Source organism: Lichenostomus cassidix, chromosome 2, assembly GCF_008360975.1.
Source record: "Lichenostomus cassidix isolate B80296 chromosome 2, HeHo_3.0, whole genome shotgun sequence".
Taxonomy (NCBI): domain Eukaryota; kingdom Metazoa; phylum Chordata; class Aves; order Passeriformes; family Meliphagidae; genus Lichenostomus; species Lichenostomus cassidix.
Window position 1 is genome coordinate 52,725,329 of NC_139482.1, and position 14,836 is coordinate 52,740,164.

Below are 14,836 nucleotides of genomic sequence, written 5' to 3' on the forward strand. Positions count from 1 at the left end.
TCAACCTTAGATCATAAAACACAACCTGTAATAACAATCACAAATATTTAATAAATTTCTATCTAGTTTTAAAACCTGTTCAAATACTTTGTACCACCCACAAAAACATTTGTAATAAATTGCAAAGCAATAAAAATCACATAACACATAATTACTGGCATTATTGTATACGCCACTATTTTTTTTTAGGAGGAGGAGCTGGGTAAAAAGAGGAAGAGGCTGGGTTTAAAGAAAAAAGGAAACTTTTCAATTGTATTTCCTGAGCTAATTAATTATATGAAATTTTAAATAATAAATTTTAAGCAGTGCTTAATACAGAAAAGGGCTTTTTCAAACAGTTCTCTAGGTCTGCTTCTGAATGAGTCATTACTGATCAGTAGGATTCTCTTAAGTGGGGATTTACAGTAAAAGAACCAAAACCTATTTCCGTAGAAATTAGTGGCAAACTCCCACTGACTTCAACAGAGGATTGGCCTGGCAGACTTTCTAGAGCCAGGGATGGAAACATAAGGAAAAGTGTTAGGATTTTTTTCTAATAAATCAGCAAGGATTCTTTCAATTCTATTTCCACAGCTTTCAGCACATTTTATCATTGTCCTAGTTTGCACACATGAATGAGGCATGTACGTGTAAATGGCTTAAATATGTACAAACACTAAATGCATGCTTACATTTGCACTATTGTAAGCTCCTTCTTTCTTATCTATAGCTTGCGGTGAATTTGCAAGAGTTGTGTGTTAGTTTGTTTTTAAGAAGTAGTTTACTGGCCACTGTAAAGCTATTCTGTTGACTCAAAAACAGAAGAAGAAGCCAGTTCTATCAAGCAAGGAAGAGACGAGCAAGAGAACAGAACACCTGTTTTCAGGTGAAAATATCAGCTTTTGTGCTTAAAATAAGGACTGTGCTAATTGGAATGTAACATTTGCAAAGCACCAGAAGTGACTCAGAAGCATGAATCTTCGTGTGGTTGCTGCTGTTGTTGTTTTGTGTTGGTTGGTTGGTTGGTTGGTTAGGGTTTTTTTGTGATTGAAATCTAGCCTAATTCCCACTGAAAATTACAGGAACTTAGGAACTTGCACACCTCTTGGAAAAAGACTCAAAGTCTTCTGAATATATTACACATGAGCATTTCCACATTTGAAGTAAATTACCTACTCAGTTTAGAAAAAAAATCAGCTATAAGCTTTACTTATTAGGTTAATTCGTTGTCAAAACCTGATTTATTCCTTAATAAGTTCCCTGATAATTATTACTTACCAAACATACTAAAAAATAGCAATTTCTTTTCAAGAATCTCAATTAATCTGATCAAAGGTATAATATAGGAGAGATTCAAAACATGGTAAGGATTTACGCAAGCACTGTTAGAAATGCTGCCTCTGGAACTGGATACAATGGAATGGGAGTTGCAAGACATGGCTCAGTGCTTCTGGAAATGTTCTCACTGTCTCTAACCTGGGTTCTGTTTTGCCTAGGATTTTCTGAGATTTAAGCAAACCAGAGTAGATCATGTTTAATTTTGTAAGTATATATAAAGGATTTAATACATCTGTATATATATAGACATAAAAAAATTAACTATCAGAAAAACTGGCCTTCATATACACATACATAAATTTGAGATCTTTCTAAAGCATTGTCTTGCAAGGCCTCGTTGCTGGGTTGGTTCTTTTACAAATGGGGTCTGAGAAGGAGCTGCTGGTACTGTGAGGAGTGGGCAAAGATGACTTGCAGGCTCAGTCCCAAAAATGCTTCTTGGCTCTGAATTCACAAGTGGCATTCAGCCCCTGGGGTGTGGTGATGTTACTGAGTGGAAGAGAAAAAGGCAGCAAGTGAGACCAGGTACTCAACCTTGTCATGAATGTCCTTGTCCCTGGCAGATATCCCAGTACCTCTTTGGCTCTCAGGAAGACTTCCACTTGCTTTGGAGGGTAAACTGATAACTCACTTGAAGGGAAGCAAACTGTCATTACTTCCCTAAAAATAGGATTTAAAAGAGCTCAGTATGTGGAACTTCGCAGTTTCCTACTGTCTTCTTTTTCCCTAATACAGTATTTCTGTCTTTAAACCAATGCTTTGAAAAATTCAGTTAAAAAAAAGTAAAGCATGAAATTAGAAAAATATCTATTTCAATACTGCTGAAATGCTTTTCTTGTCTCTAAATTAAAGTCCTGCAGGTGAAAAATGCAAGAAAAACAATTTGTGGCATTTCCACAGGCAGTCACAAGATCAAGTAAAACAAATTGTGGATGAAGGGAGGAACAGACTCTGCCAACTGCAGCAGCTGAGTTTGAAAGTTACATTCTTCCACCAAGTACTTTTCCCATTGTTAACATGTGTACCAAGGCATTTGGGGATGATATGCATGCACTGCACACAGACAGTCACGGGATTAAGCAGAGCCACTCACAGAATAAATTAGCCTCAGTGTTAATCACACAAACCTGGCATGCAAAGAAATTACAAGTATTGGCCTCCACATAAGGGTTACATTCATCTTCTAACAATAAACATTGTATGCATGCATGGAACATTACTTGTAGATCATTCTGGGATTACCAATGAGCAAGCAGTGGGTTGACAATGTGGTGAAACAAAGAAAAAACCCTCTGCTGAATGGTATTAATCAAAACATGGAACCAAATTTTTAACAGACTGAGACAGAGGAAGCAAATTGGAGTTTAGTGTACACTTGAGATGCAAGACTAATGGTCCCAGAGCAAAAACACTGAGTCCAAATATCTAAGCTAGTGAAGGCATATTTAGACACCTAAACAAAAATGGCTGGATCTGCTTTGTCACTGAGAACCTGCTCTTCCCAGTGAAATCAGTGGGTTTAATGGTATAGCTCTAGGAGCACAGGTTTGAAATTTGTAAATATGACATGGAATAAATAATGGGGAGAGCAAAAGCTGCATTAGCAGATGCACTAGTGTTTGCCATACCAGTGTCCTGCAGATGTTACAGAGACGAAAGCAATTTTCCACGATAGATGATATATCCAATACATATACAATTAAAGTAATGGGAAACAAAATGAGAAATGGGGTCATGCTCATCTGCTCTTTTGAAGATGTTTTTTCCATAGAAAGAAGCAGCTGAATGCAACTGTCATTTAGTTACATCAAAACAACATAACATGTGCGAGCGAGGGAATCCTGGCACAATAATTGGCAGGGTAGCTGGTAATGTGCTGTGTGCTGGACACTGCTGCCTCTCTTTCTCTCCACCTCCCACATCCCCCACCCCCCCCCACCATACTTTTCACTTCTCAATAGGAAAAGTGAACTCAAAAGAAAGCTTCCAAAACACAAATAAGAATTGTTCCCTGGATGGTAAATACATGGGATGTATGCAACAGATTTTATACCACTGGGTATGGGAAGATGAACAAGTCACTGAAGAGAAAGCCAGTATGTTGGACTGACAGCACACAAGCTGCTCTGTAGTAATAATCCTTATGCATCCTGCAGGACACTGCAATAAATGCAAAATACTTCACCTCTCAAAGGATTTGGATGCCTAAAGACACTCTATCTTCATGGGTCTAACCTGTACTGAAATCCATGGGAATCTGGCACATGAGTGCTTTTGTAAACATTACTAGCTCTCCACCTGTAACTTTATGTACCTGAATTCCTTTGAAAAACATGACCTTGGAGTGCAGGAAGGTAATGAACCATTTTCATACTTGTTTCATTTGATGCATGTAGTGCATATAGGCCATTAGGAAAACTATTAACTTGCTTGCCACTGCGGGAGTTTCTGGTCCTTATGGCCTCTGCTGCTGGAGGAAAAGCAAGCAGCTCCTGGGGCAGGTGAAAAGGATCAGCATCCTATTGCATTTGGCAATACAGCTCTTCTACATCCACCTGCATTAAGTCCTTCTGCCAAACTATAAGCCCTATTTTTTTCCTGGTCCAGTTACATCTCCCAGAGTGCAGGTGGACAGGTAATATAGTAGACTGGAATTTCCTCAAGTTCAGCCCTGAAATCAATATGCTCCAGTTGTACCTAAAGGGGCCAGATTTTCCAAGTTGAGCAACTCTGGCTGAAGTCAGGGGACTGAAAGTCAGTCCAACAGAAACTTTGGGATGTGAACCTCTGAGAGAGATGTGTGGGTTCAACCCTCCTCCTTTCATAATAAGACCACTGCTATGGGGTTTGGGGATCCCTGATTCTCTATGGAGTAAGCTCTTTGCTAATGTTTCCTCTTGTTCTTTTCCCGTACAATAGCACTGGTGCTTGCCTTTAAGCAGTGCCTTCCCTTTTGAGCAGTGGAGAATACCTGTGAAACTACAGACACACCAGCACAGATGAGATGACTGGCCCATATAGTTTTCAGTCAGTGTCTAATGGAAGTCTCATAAACAGTATTACAAACTTCTGGGTCCTTGTTGAGGAATGACAAATTAGGAGAGGAACTGGAACAGGAGGATTCAGAAGTCTGAAATTAGTGTATTTCCCACTGCAGATATACTTTTCCATGATATTGTGCCTCACCCAGCTCTGACACTGCCCTCTCAGACTAACACTCTGTGCTAAATAATATTAATATAACAAAAATTGTGAATGTTGCATCAATTAAAGGCTTCATAGGTATTACAGCTAGCACTTATCTTTTCTACTCTGACATAGAACTACAGGACACTGAAAGATGTGACCTTAAAATTTATTCATTACTTTATATTTTTGGAGCATTATTAAATTGGTATTGCGTCTTATGCATTTAAACTCCACTATATACAGCTCCAGTTTAAACCTTTCAATTAAATATGTAGAAAGAACAACAGCAACAACAAAATACAACTGTTGAGAAGCTACAAAACCCACTGAAATAATCACCTTTGCAATGAGAATCCTTTAATTTCTCCTTTAAGGATATTAACTAAGCCTTTATTGTACTACATGTACACCCCCCCAAAAAAAAAAAAAAAAAAGATGTAAAGAAGTATTGCATAGATTATTTAAGCCTGAACCTTACTGCTAAATGCACCTGTGGTCACAAAATGCTGCATTTAATTTGATGGTTTAAGAAGCCTAAGTACAAGGAGATAGTAGCTAGTTAAGGGCATTTTAGCCTTCCTAGTTACCAGAGGAATTTTATCTCTAAGAATTTTGGCACAGATAAGGAAAAAACCCTCCTGTCTCCCATCTCTTAAGCCTGCACTTTAGCCACACATCCATTCCCTCCCTATCTATGTGAAAGCTGGAAGACCACAGTGTCTGGCAAAATATTTAATGATAATAATACTAAAACATTTCCCACTGACTGAGGGAACTACAGAAGTAACATATAGTGTGTGTAGGCCTCTGTCCAGGAATAATAAACTATAGGTTTCAGTCTGGTGGTGAAAAAGATCTCAGATAGCAGTGAAACAAATACATTTATCCGTATAAGACTGAAAGATAGCTGTGCTGGGCCAAACATTAAGTGATAATTACTAAGGATAAGCAAACCCTGTGGAGCCAGGGGTTTTGTAAGCAGCTCAGGCTTTTAATATGTTTTGGAGTTAGGGTTTTATAAAATACTAGGCTTAGGGAAAAAAAATTTGGAAATATTTGGAAAACTCATAACTTTCCTTTTCCTGTCCCTACTCCACTGCTTCTGTTGGAATAACAGTAATGGTCATGTAGGTCCCACAAGGAGAGTAAAAATATGGGTGCTCACCTCTAGCCTCTAAATGCTGGGCACCTTACAGGACACTGAGGCTGATACACTGCCTCTTGCACACCCAAGCAGCTCAGAGTGCTCTTCCCCCAGCTGAGAGTGGAGAATAACCAGAAAACCTCAAGGTTCTCAAGCCTCTTAGTTTTTGTCATACCCATCGTGATAGTTGGCATTTCTTTCTCAAGGTCTCAGCTTCTCCAACTGGCTCATTACCTAGTAATCTTTTTATTCTTTTAGGAAAAAGAAAGAAAAGATAAAGAAATTAAACCAAAATCTAGGTGCCACATCTTCTGGAAGGAGCTGTCCTCTCTTCTCCACTCAAGAGGTTTGCACTGGTGATTGTACCACAGATCTGCACAAAATTATCATGCTACCTATAGGCATATCAGAAAAACAAGTCCTTGCTTGGCTTTTTGAGTCCCACAGAGAAAAGAAAAAAACAAGAGCAGAAGCAAGGAAGTTGTGCTGGCAGCAGCTGGGAGCAGGGAGTTACTGCTGTACAGAGATAGCCAGCTGTCTCAGCAGACAGCTCCACCATGCCAGGTGCTTTGCCCTCACCCACTGTTACCTAGCTTCACCTCTCCTCATTTGAGGCCACATCTGGAAACCTCACTGCTGTTAGTGCGGCTTCATTGCACAGTGGTAAGAGGCTGTACTGAGAGGAAAAATGGTGTGTAGAGCTATTGTAAAAATGCACATTTTTAAGAGGTAGTTTGGACAGCTGCAAAAAAAAAGTCACGTAAATCATCACCTGGGGAGATACACAGGCCTTTATCCTTCCAAAATCTCTTGTCTTCATTTGCTGTGGAAAATGCAGCCTAGTTCTGCAAGTGGATGCTTTATTCTTTGTTTGTTCAGAGAGAAAAAAAGAAAAGAAACCCAGGCTTGCTCTGCTACATAGAAGACTTTGCCACCCAGCCTGAAATTCAGCTGCAGCAAAGGCACAAAGGCAAGGTGTCTTAAGACAGTGAAAGTCAAGGTGCCACCATATACCAGCATAAACAAATGCAGACTGGCTTTGCTCTGAAGTAACCAAGCCCCTGTTTTTGAAGGTGACTGATATCTTGAAGAGCCTAACAAGTCAGTTTCATACTATTGGCATGGCCAGAAACACTTTGCTCAGAGCTGCAGCGGAATATTTTGGCATCTGTACTCCTTTCAGTTGTAAACAGGATGCATTTACACTGCATGCAGTTCATATTCCCAGGCAGCAGTGGCTTCAGTGGCAGCAGCAGCAACAGCAGCCAGGACTTGGGCATAATACTTTTACTCCACTGCCCTCATTTTCACTGGCTTTACTCTGCTCCACCATCCAAAAATGAAATGGAGTTAGTGACTCCTGAAAACAGACCTCTTGAAGCAGATGTATGTAGCAACGCTTTCATTGTAGAGTGGACAAGCTGCCATTACTTCTTCCATTCACAAATGAAGAAATGTGAGGACTACGCTTTATGTCCACAGCAAAACTGGCTCCTGAGAGAATGAGAAGAATGGGAGAACTTTGCAGAAGTTGTAGGGTGCAGTTGTAAGAAGTGGGATCCACTGAAAATACAGCATTTTTCCCCTCTTCATAACTCAGCCAGAGGGAAGTGTTCGGCCACTACTAGGAATTCATACATTGTTAATTCAAGACTTCCTTCTCTTCACAGCAGCCCAAATTGGCATTTTGCCCCCTTTAAAGGGAAAACAAATCTAATCCTTTTGGAGTTCTGTTCCTCATTTCAAAAGTGTTTGAGTGGGTTTGAAATGAAACAAAATATGTCTACCTCTTCTTAGTAATTACAAATTACTGGAGCTGATTGGAGGAAGAAGTGATTGGAGGGCACATTACATGAACTCTGCACAGATTGCATGAAACAAACCTCTCTCTGTGAAACAATGCAGCTCAGGGACCTCTGATTTGACCATACTCCCCTGAAACACCAGGCCAAATATATCACAATAGTATTGCTGTTTTCAAAGGAGCTGAAAGATGCAATCAGTGCATTTATCAGAGAGTATATATTGGAGTCTGCCAGTCTGAATTTTACTTGAATTTGTACAAATTGGGTGTAGTGGTATTTGAATCAATTATCTCATGTCAGAAGAAATGAGATACAAGTCAGAAATAGATTCTAGAAATAAACCCTCCACCACTCTGCTTTGTTTTCTTTTCCCCCTGCCCCTCCCCACTGTCCCAGGCTGAATCAGAGAATTCAGATGATTGGTATCTTGTCACTAGAAAAAATAGCTGAAAACTGCTTCTGCTGAGCTGGATTAACCATGGGAAAATAGCCAAGAAAACCAAACAACAATCAGGGAATCTGGAAGTAAAATTCTCCTATCTGAGGTCTCAACACTGTCTGAAAAGGGCGCAAATCATCCCAATAATTGTGTAGATTGCTTGAATCTTTCTTTAGTGATGCAGCAATGTAGATGGAGTGTGAGCTAGAGAAGAAAGTCTGGAGGAGGCACCAGTCTGTTTGCATTATATAGTCATAGCTGGAGTTGACTTGCAGCATCTGTGAACAGGCTTCTCCTAATAAAGAGCTTCTTTAGAAGGATAATGAAATCCTGCCAATTTAATAGCTAGGATAGAAGTGATGGGGAAGCAATGCTCACACTGGAGAAAGGTATGTGTTTTAGAAGAGAACAAGGCAGTGTTTCTGAATAAAAGCAATATGACACTCCACAGGAAAGCTGGACTTTTAGACAAATAGTATTGCATAATCATTAAAGAAGTACAAAGGAAAAATGGATCCAGAATACCGAGCTGACTGCAAGGATTAATAAGACAAAGATTTGTCTCTTTCTCATATCCCATGCTTTGGCTGGGAGATACAGGAATAATAATTGTCATGATTTTAGGCAGAAAGATACTGTGGACAGGTATTGGGTTTGGGATGAAGGTCGGGAAAGTATTTTACCTGGAATTAAGAAGAGGGTAAGTTAGATATGTGAGTTACACAATGGACTGTTCTGGTATCCATATGTAACTCTGGAGACAAAAAATATTCTCTAATCAGAAACAGCATTATTTGGGAGACATGTGATTTCAGTTTTCAGGAGAAAATATCAAGAGAATCATCCTCAACCCTGGGGAAATGCATACAAATGTCAATAGGACTGAAACTGTCCAAGGGGAAAATCAGAACGGTGACAGCAATTAGTGTGCAAAACAAGTATGTAGATGCAAGATAAAGAAGCCAATGACTCAGGACACAGCCAGACTGAAAATCATGCCTCAGTGTACATACTGTGGGAAGAACACGAAAGGCAGAAATTAACATTCTCAGCCACTGAATACAAGTGTAGGGTGTAGCAAATCTTTCCCAGCATACAGACAGCTGTGAAGGAAAAACAGCTTTCAGCAGATGAAGAGATTGTAAGAGCACAAGAGCTATCAGGATTTAAGGAAAGATTGGGAAAACTAGCATTAAGGTTGGGGATAGCATTAGGATTTGTAAAAGAGCTCAGTTTCATTGCCAGATCCTGCAAGACTCACAGAGCTAGTGGAAAGCTTGCATCACCAGCACTGGCAAAAGGCTTGCTTGGGAGATAATGGGTCAAAAAGTTATGGTATAGCTTCAGGAGAGTTTTAGAGATGTGAAAAGTAAAGATGCAAAAGAGTGTTATTATTGCTACCTCCTTCAAGACTTGCAGGAACAGAAGAAGGAAGAGTGAAAGACGAAGATTATTTCTGAGGCACATTTAGTTTTGACTACAACTACAGTAGCAGCTTAAACTTCAAAATGACAGTGTCTGAAAAGCTGTGCTCAACCCTTTATTGTGTGTCTTTCAAAGAAAAGTGAATTGTTATTACTGTCCCAAGTTAAAGGGACATATGAAGCTCAGGATTAGAATCTGGGAGAGCAGGGACTGGCCAGTATGATTTGCTCCTTGACTGCGAGCTCACCTTGGTGAGGAAATTGATTTGATATGACAGGTGAAAGCAGCTTGTGGCTATGGCTGAATCTTTGGCTGTTTCAGATCAGTGATCACAGCTGATAAAGACATGTAGAGCTTGGATTTAGGAACAAGAATTGGCCTTAGAAAATCAAACCAACAGTCCTCATGGCTCTGAGAATAATCATAGGGAGATGCCTAGAGTATAAAACAGAGTAAGCCTAATAATACACCCTCAATATTCAGCCATGAATTTAATTTTTTTATCTCACCTCATCTTAAGCACATATAAACAGTATCCACAGGTCACCCAGCAAAGGATTCTGTGCCTTAGTTATCCTATCTGAAAAGAATCAACTCCCTCAGTATTCTGAAACATGCCTCTTTCTGACTTAATTTGATTACCCTAGGTTTGCATTGAACAAGACAGTGAACAAATGATCACAATGGATCCTTTCCATTCTGCCAAAGGTTTTACAAATCCTTATCATATTGACCCTGTACCTTCTCCTTTCCAGAACAGAAATGCCTAACTTGCTTATGACTGGGCCTTGTGTAGCCCAGTTCTTTTACATTTTTATTCATAAAGCAATGCTGAGTATCAAATTAAGTAAGAGCTCTTCAGCTTTCCAAAAATAAAGGGTTAGGTTGATACTGCTTTGGAATAAGAGAATAATGTGCTATTGCAGCCTCTGGGTACCTCTCATGCAACCCTGAGAACTGGGGTACAGAGACCAAGAGAACTTGTGGCCATGACAACCTCTGTCCCTGTGAACTTTGCAGACCTAAATCTCAAAGCCAGATCTCCAGGGACCTCCTGTTGAGTTTCCACACTTCCTGCTGCCAGGGGACAGAGGAAATAGAGGTGTGTCTGGGCATCTTATAGCAAAGAACAATAACAAGAACAAGTTGGTGTGCCCTGGAGAAAGAAGTAATTTGTTACTGCCTGAAAAAATGGCCTCCCATGACAACTTGAACAGATCAAAATAGGAACTAGCTAGGAAAGATAACTTTACTCCCTACTGCATGCTCAAGGAGCAGCTGCAGCATCCAGTTACATGTTTGTCCCTATAAAAATCAACCTTGGCCGGTATTTCTGCATAGCCAGATATGTGCCTATGGGTTGCTATAGTAAACTTTACCTCCTTCTCCCAGCTGCTCTCCTGCTGCCTTGCCTAAGCACTTCTGGGGATGCCTAGGGACAAGATGGCACAGAATAGCAGCATAGCCAATGTGTTTCTGGCAAGAGTTGGGATTAGGAAGCAAGGATCTGCTTTCCTTCTTGACCCTTGGATTTTCAAAAAATCAGGTGAAGGATACAGCTTAAAAATGGGAGTTTGCCATGTAAAATGCAATACGCTTGCATGGTAAACTGTCTTGGATTACTGCCTTAAGGCTAGGGTTTGGGTCAGCTCAAGGGTTGCAATTTAGTACAAGGAAAACTAGAATGAAACACAAGCCTCAGTCTTACCTCTGCTGGTAAAGAAGGATAAAGAAAGCAGTCATTAGTATGGAGAAAGGATGTGTGATTGAGTTTTTCTGCCTAGCCTCTGACTGAGCTCAGCATGAACACTATAGTTAGGAACACTCTTAAGAAAACCAATAGAGCTAGTTCTTAATATCAAACCTTGGATTTTCAAATAACTTCTTTTGAGTTGCAAGCATCTCTTTCAGGTGCTTAGGATTTATAGGACAAGAGAAGAAGAAATATAAATTGAGGTTCATTTCTCAGTCTTGCACATCTTGCTATGATAAAGAGGGAATGATGTAGTTAGCAGGAAGAATTAGTTCACAACTAACTCCTGTTTTCTCTAAGGGTTTGTGATTTCTGTTTCAGGACAAATGGTTAGGTATATTGATAGAATTTCATTCAGAAAAGAAGTGAAAATATTACTCTTAGCATCTTACAAGTTGTGCCAGAGTCAAGTGTTCATTTGGCAGAAATTATTTAAGTTTTGTTTCTGCCAGGAGGCAAACCTCCCTTTCAGGGCTGAAGCTGAGGGGAAGAAAGTCTCTAAATAGTTTTATGTTTGTGCCCTGCGAATCATAACAGGTAAGATGAAAGACACAGTTAGCAGGAAGAAGAAAGTAATGAATTATTTCAGCACTTCAAGAACCTGTCTTTTGTAGTACAAGTAAGGTGGGGAAGAGGAAGTCTAGAACTCCAGGGACTTTCTTCTGGGAACTAGACTACAGGACCAACATGAGGTGAGTAGCCTCCAGGCCAAATAATTTGTGATTAATTTTATGGTTCACATGAGTTGCAGATTGTTCAGTCCTAGTGTGTTTTAATCTAGTCCCATCTGATGAGGCATAAGAAATTTGCCATAACTTCTTTCCCCCGATTCACTTCAATGCAACATCTTACCATTTTAGCGACTGTTAAGATTCAGGAACAAATCTAGCTTCACAGTTTTCATTGGCTAATGAAAGGAGAGGCCTTAAGCCCATGACAGGAATCACACTCATCACAGAATCACAGAATCACAGGGTAAGGTTGCAAGGGACCACAGTGCAGTCAGCTGGTCCAAACTTCTGCTCAAGCAGGACGCAATCCTAGAGCACATGGCACAGGATTGTGTCCAGACAGTTCTTGAGTATCTGCAGTGAGGGAGACACCACAACCTCTCTGGGCAATCTTTTCCAGTGCAACAGTAACATTCTCCCCAATGTTCAGGCGGAACTTCCTGTGCATCAGTTTCTGGACATTGCCTCGTGTCCTGTTGTTGGCACTACCAAGAAGAGCCTGGCTCCATCCTCTCAGCAGCCCCGCTTCAGGTACTGACAGACATTGATAAGGTCCCCTCTCAGTCATCTTTTCTCCAGACTGAACAGGCCGAGCTCCCTCAGCCTTTCCTTGTAAGACATATGCTCCAGTCCCTTAATATTCATACTCCTCTGCTGGATTCACTACAGGAGCTCCACATCACTCTTTTTCTGAGGAGCCCAGAACCAGACACAGCACTCCAGATGTGGCCTCACCAGGGCTGGGTAGAGGTGCAGGATTACCTCCCTCACCTGCTGGCAATGCTCTTCCTAACACATCTCAGGACACCACTGGCCTTCTTGGCCACAAGAGTTCATTGATGGCTGATGGACAGCTTGTTGTCCACCAGGACCCACAGGTCCTTCTCTGCAGAGCTGCTTTCCAGCAGTTTGGCCCCCAGCCTGTGCTGGTGCAGAGGTTATTCTTCGCCAGGTGCAGGACCCTGCACTGTTCTTTGCTGAACTTCATTAGTTTTCTCTGCCCAGGTCTCCAGCCTCTCCAAGTATTCATGAATGTCAGCACAGCCCTCTGTCAAATCAGCCACTTGTCCCAGTTTTGTGTCATCAGTGAATTTGCTGAGGAGGCATCTGCCCCTTCATCCAAGTCATTGATGAACAAGTGACACAATATTGGACAAAATAGGAGTCAGTACTGAAGAGGATACAGAGGATGGCAAACTTTTTTTAATCAAACCTAATATATAAAATATGTATTTTTCTCTGGAGCTATTCCCAGCATAGTGATTAAATTAAAAGCAGGCTTCCTGTGGACTGAGAACAAGCTGCACCTGCAGTTTCCACCATGATCACCCAAGACCAGCTCTGAGGCACATCAAGAAGTGCCCATTCCTCTGCTGCCAGCTGAAGTTGGCTGATTTGCTTGATCAGAGAGTCACTGATACACCAGTTCATTTTTTGGCAAGAACTCCCTGGGGCTGTGCTCTCCCTCAGGAAAGAGAGAATCAAAACATTCCAAACACCTAGGCTTTTCCTCAGAAAAAATCAGCACTGCATGCACGTTTCCCTTATTGTCTCAGTTCCCAGAATGTTATCGTTCTCAGAACGATAACGAGAACCCAAACACAGCTGAAGACCTTCCACTGCCTCCTCAGTGCCAGAAGTTTGCCCGCAAGCCTTCCAGCACATGTGGTTTTAACCTCCCCTGTATGGAGGCAAGTATTTGTCTTCATGTTTTATAAGGAGGAAAAAAAAATAATATTCTGGAACTTTTTTAATTTGTTCAATATTGAACCTGACAAAATAGCAAAGTATTCTGTTAATTATGGGCTAGTAGAATTTCTCTATAAAGTTTAGCCACAGATTTTCTCACTTTCTGAAGTTATTTGTAAAGCTAAACTAAATTCTAGCATTCAGGACAACTTATATTCAAACCCAACTGAGAAGGTGTCCTTTCCCCTTGCCAGCATAGGGAAACTGCTGGGTTAGATTTAGCACTGACAGTAGCATGGACTGAGTATTTTAGGTTGCTGTTATCTAGCAGGTCCTATTACAGGATGGAATATTTGCCATGCTCAAGGACCAAATAGTAGAGAAAGTACTGGAAGAGTCTTTACCTATTCTTGGCCTTTATACTAACATTAAGACAACAGTAGCATTTGGAATAGGGAAAGTTTCCAAGCAGGAGACAATATGAAAGAATATTTTTATTATTTTTCAAGTCCTGCAGAAAAAAGATGGTGGAAGCTTAGCAAGAGCATGTAGGTCAGTATTCTTGGTCACTTGGAAATAGTGTAGATTAGGCCTAGGGTTTTGAAGACAAACTGGTTTTCTGTAGATCGCAAGGCTGAAGAGGATTGTTTCTATGTAGGTACTAGAATAAGGATAATGTCAGCATTAGGTATTTCATAATAGATTTTTCAGGCTAGTACTTTCAGATCTAAAGAATATGGCAGCATCTGCCCAGGCTGCCTCTACCTATTTTGTTTCCAGCCCTGGAAGATTCTTGCTCCAGATCTTTTCTTTTCTCATTGAAGAGGAAATTATTTGGTTGTAAAGCCAATTCATCAGTTCGTCATTTTTTATACCCAGACCTCCTCCTAACTATAACCTGCCAACTTATCACAGCCACAAGACTAACCATTCCTGCCACCTAGTTGCAGTTGCACTTCTAACCTTAATAACATCAGAAATTATCCTTACTCATCCAGACTTGCTGTTCATGGGCTAGCATGGAAATTTACAGCAGGTAACTATAAGCCATTATTTTTCAATTTCTGATGTCATCTACATCAAGTCTAACCAATGATATCTCTTAATTTCAACACAGACTAAAGATACTTTGTTAATTCAGGACTAGGCATTGGTTTTCAGGTTACATTAAAAGTTAGGGTTCAGATTAGTTTTTGGATGGCAAGGACTAAAGATGTAGTCTTATTGTTGGACACTGCATGACTTGTAGAACTAACAGCTAGACTAACAGAGACAAATGGCTTGTGATTAATTCTCTTGCTTTTAGGGGTCTCTGGACTATTAACTCTAATTTTAAGGTTAGGG

At 40.5% G+C, this 14,836-nt stretch overlaps 1 long non-coding RNA gene across 1 annotated transcript in view; it reads right to left on the bottom strand.

Annotated features, from left to right (window-relative positions):
- Positions 1 to 250: 250 nt before the first annotated feature.
- The window catches only part of LOC146441375 (uncharacterized), an 81,980-nt gene continuing 67,394 nt past the window's right edge, over positions 251 to 14,836 (bottom strand). The window contains exon 3 of the long non-coding RNA XR_014849874.1: positions 251 to 1,806. This is a non-coding gene — a long non-coding RNA (uncharacterized LOC146441375). The remainder of the gene's footprint in view (positions 1,807 to 14,836) is intronic.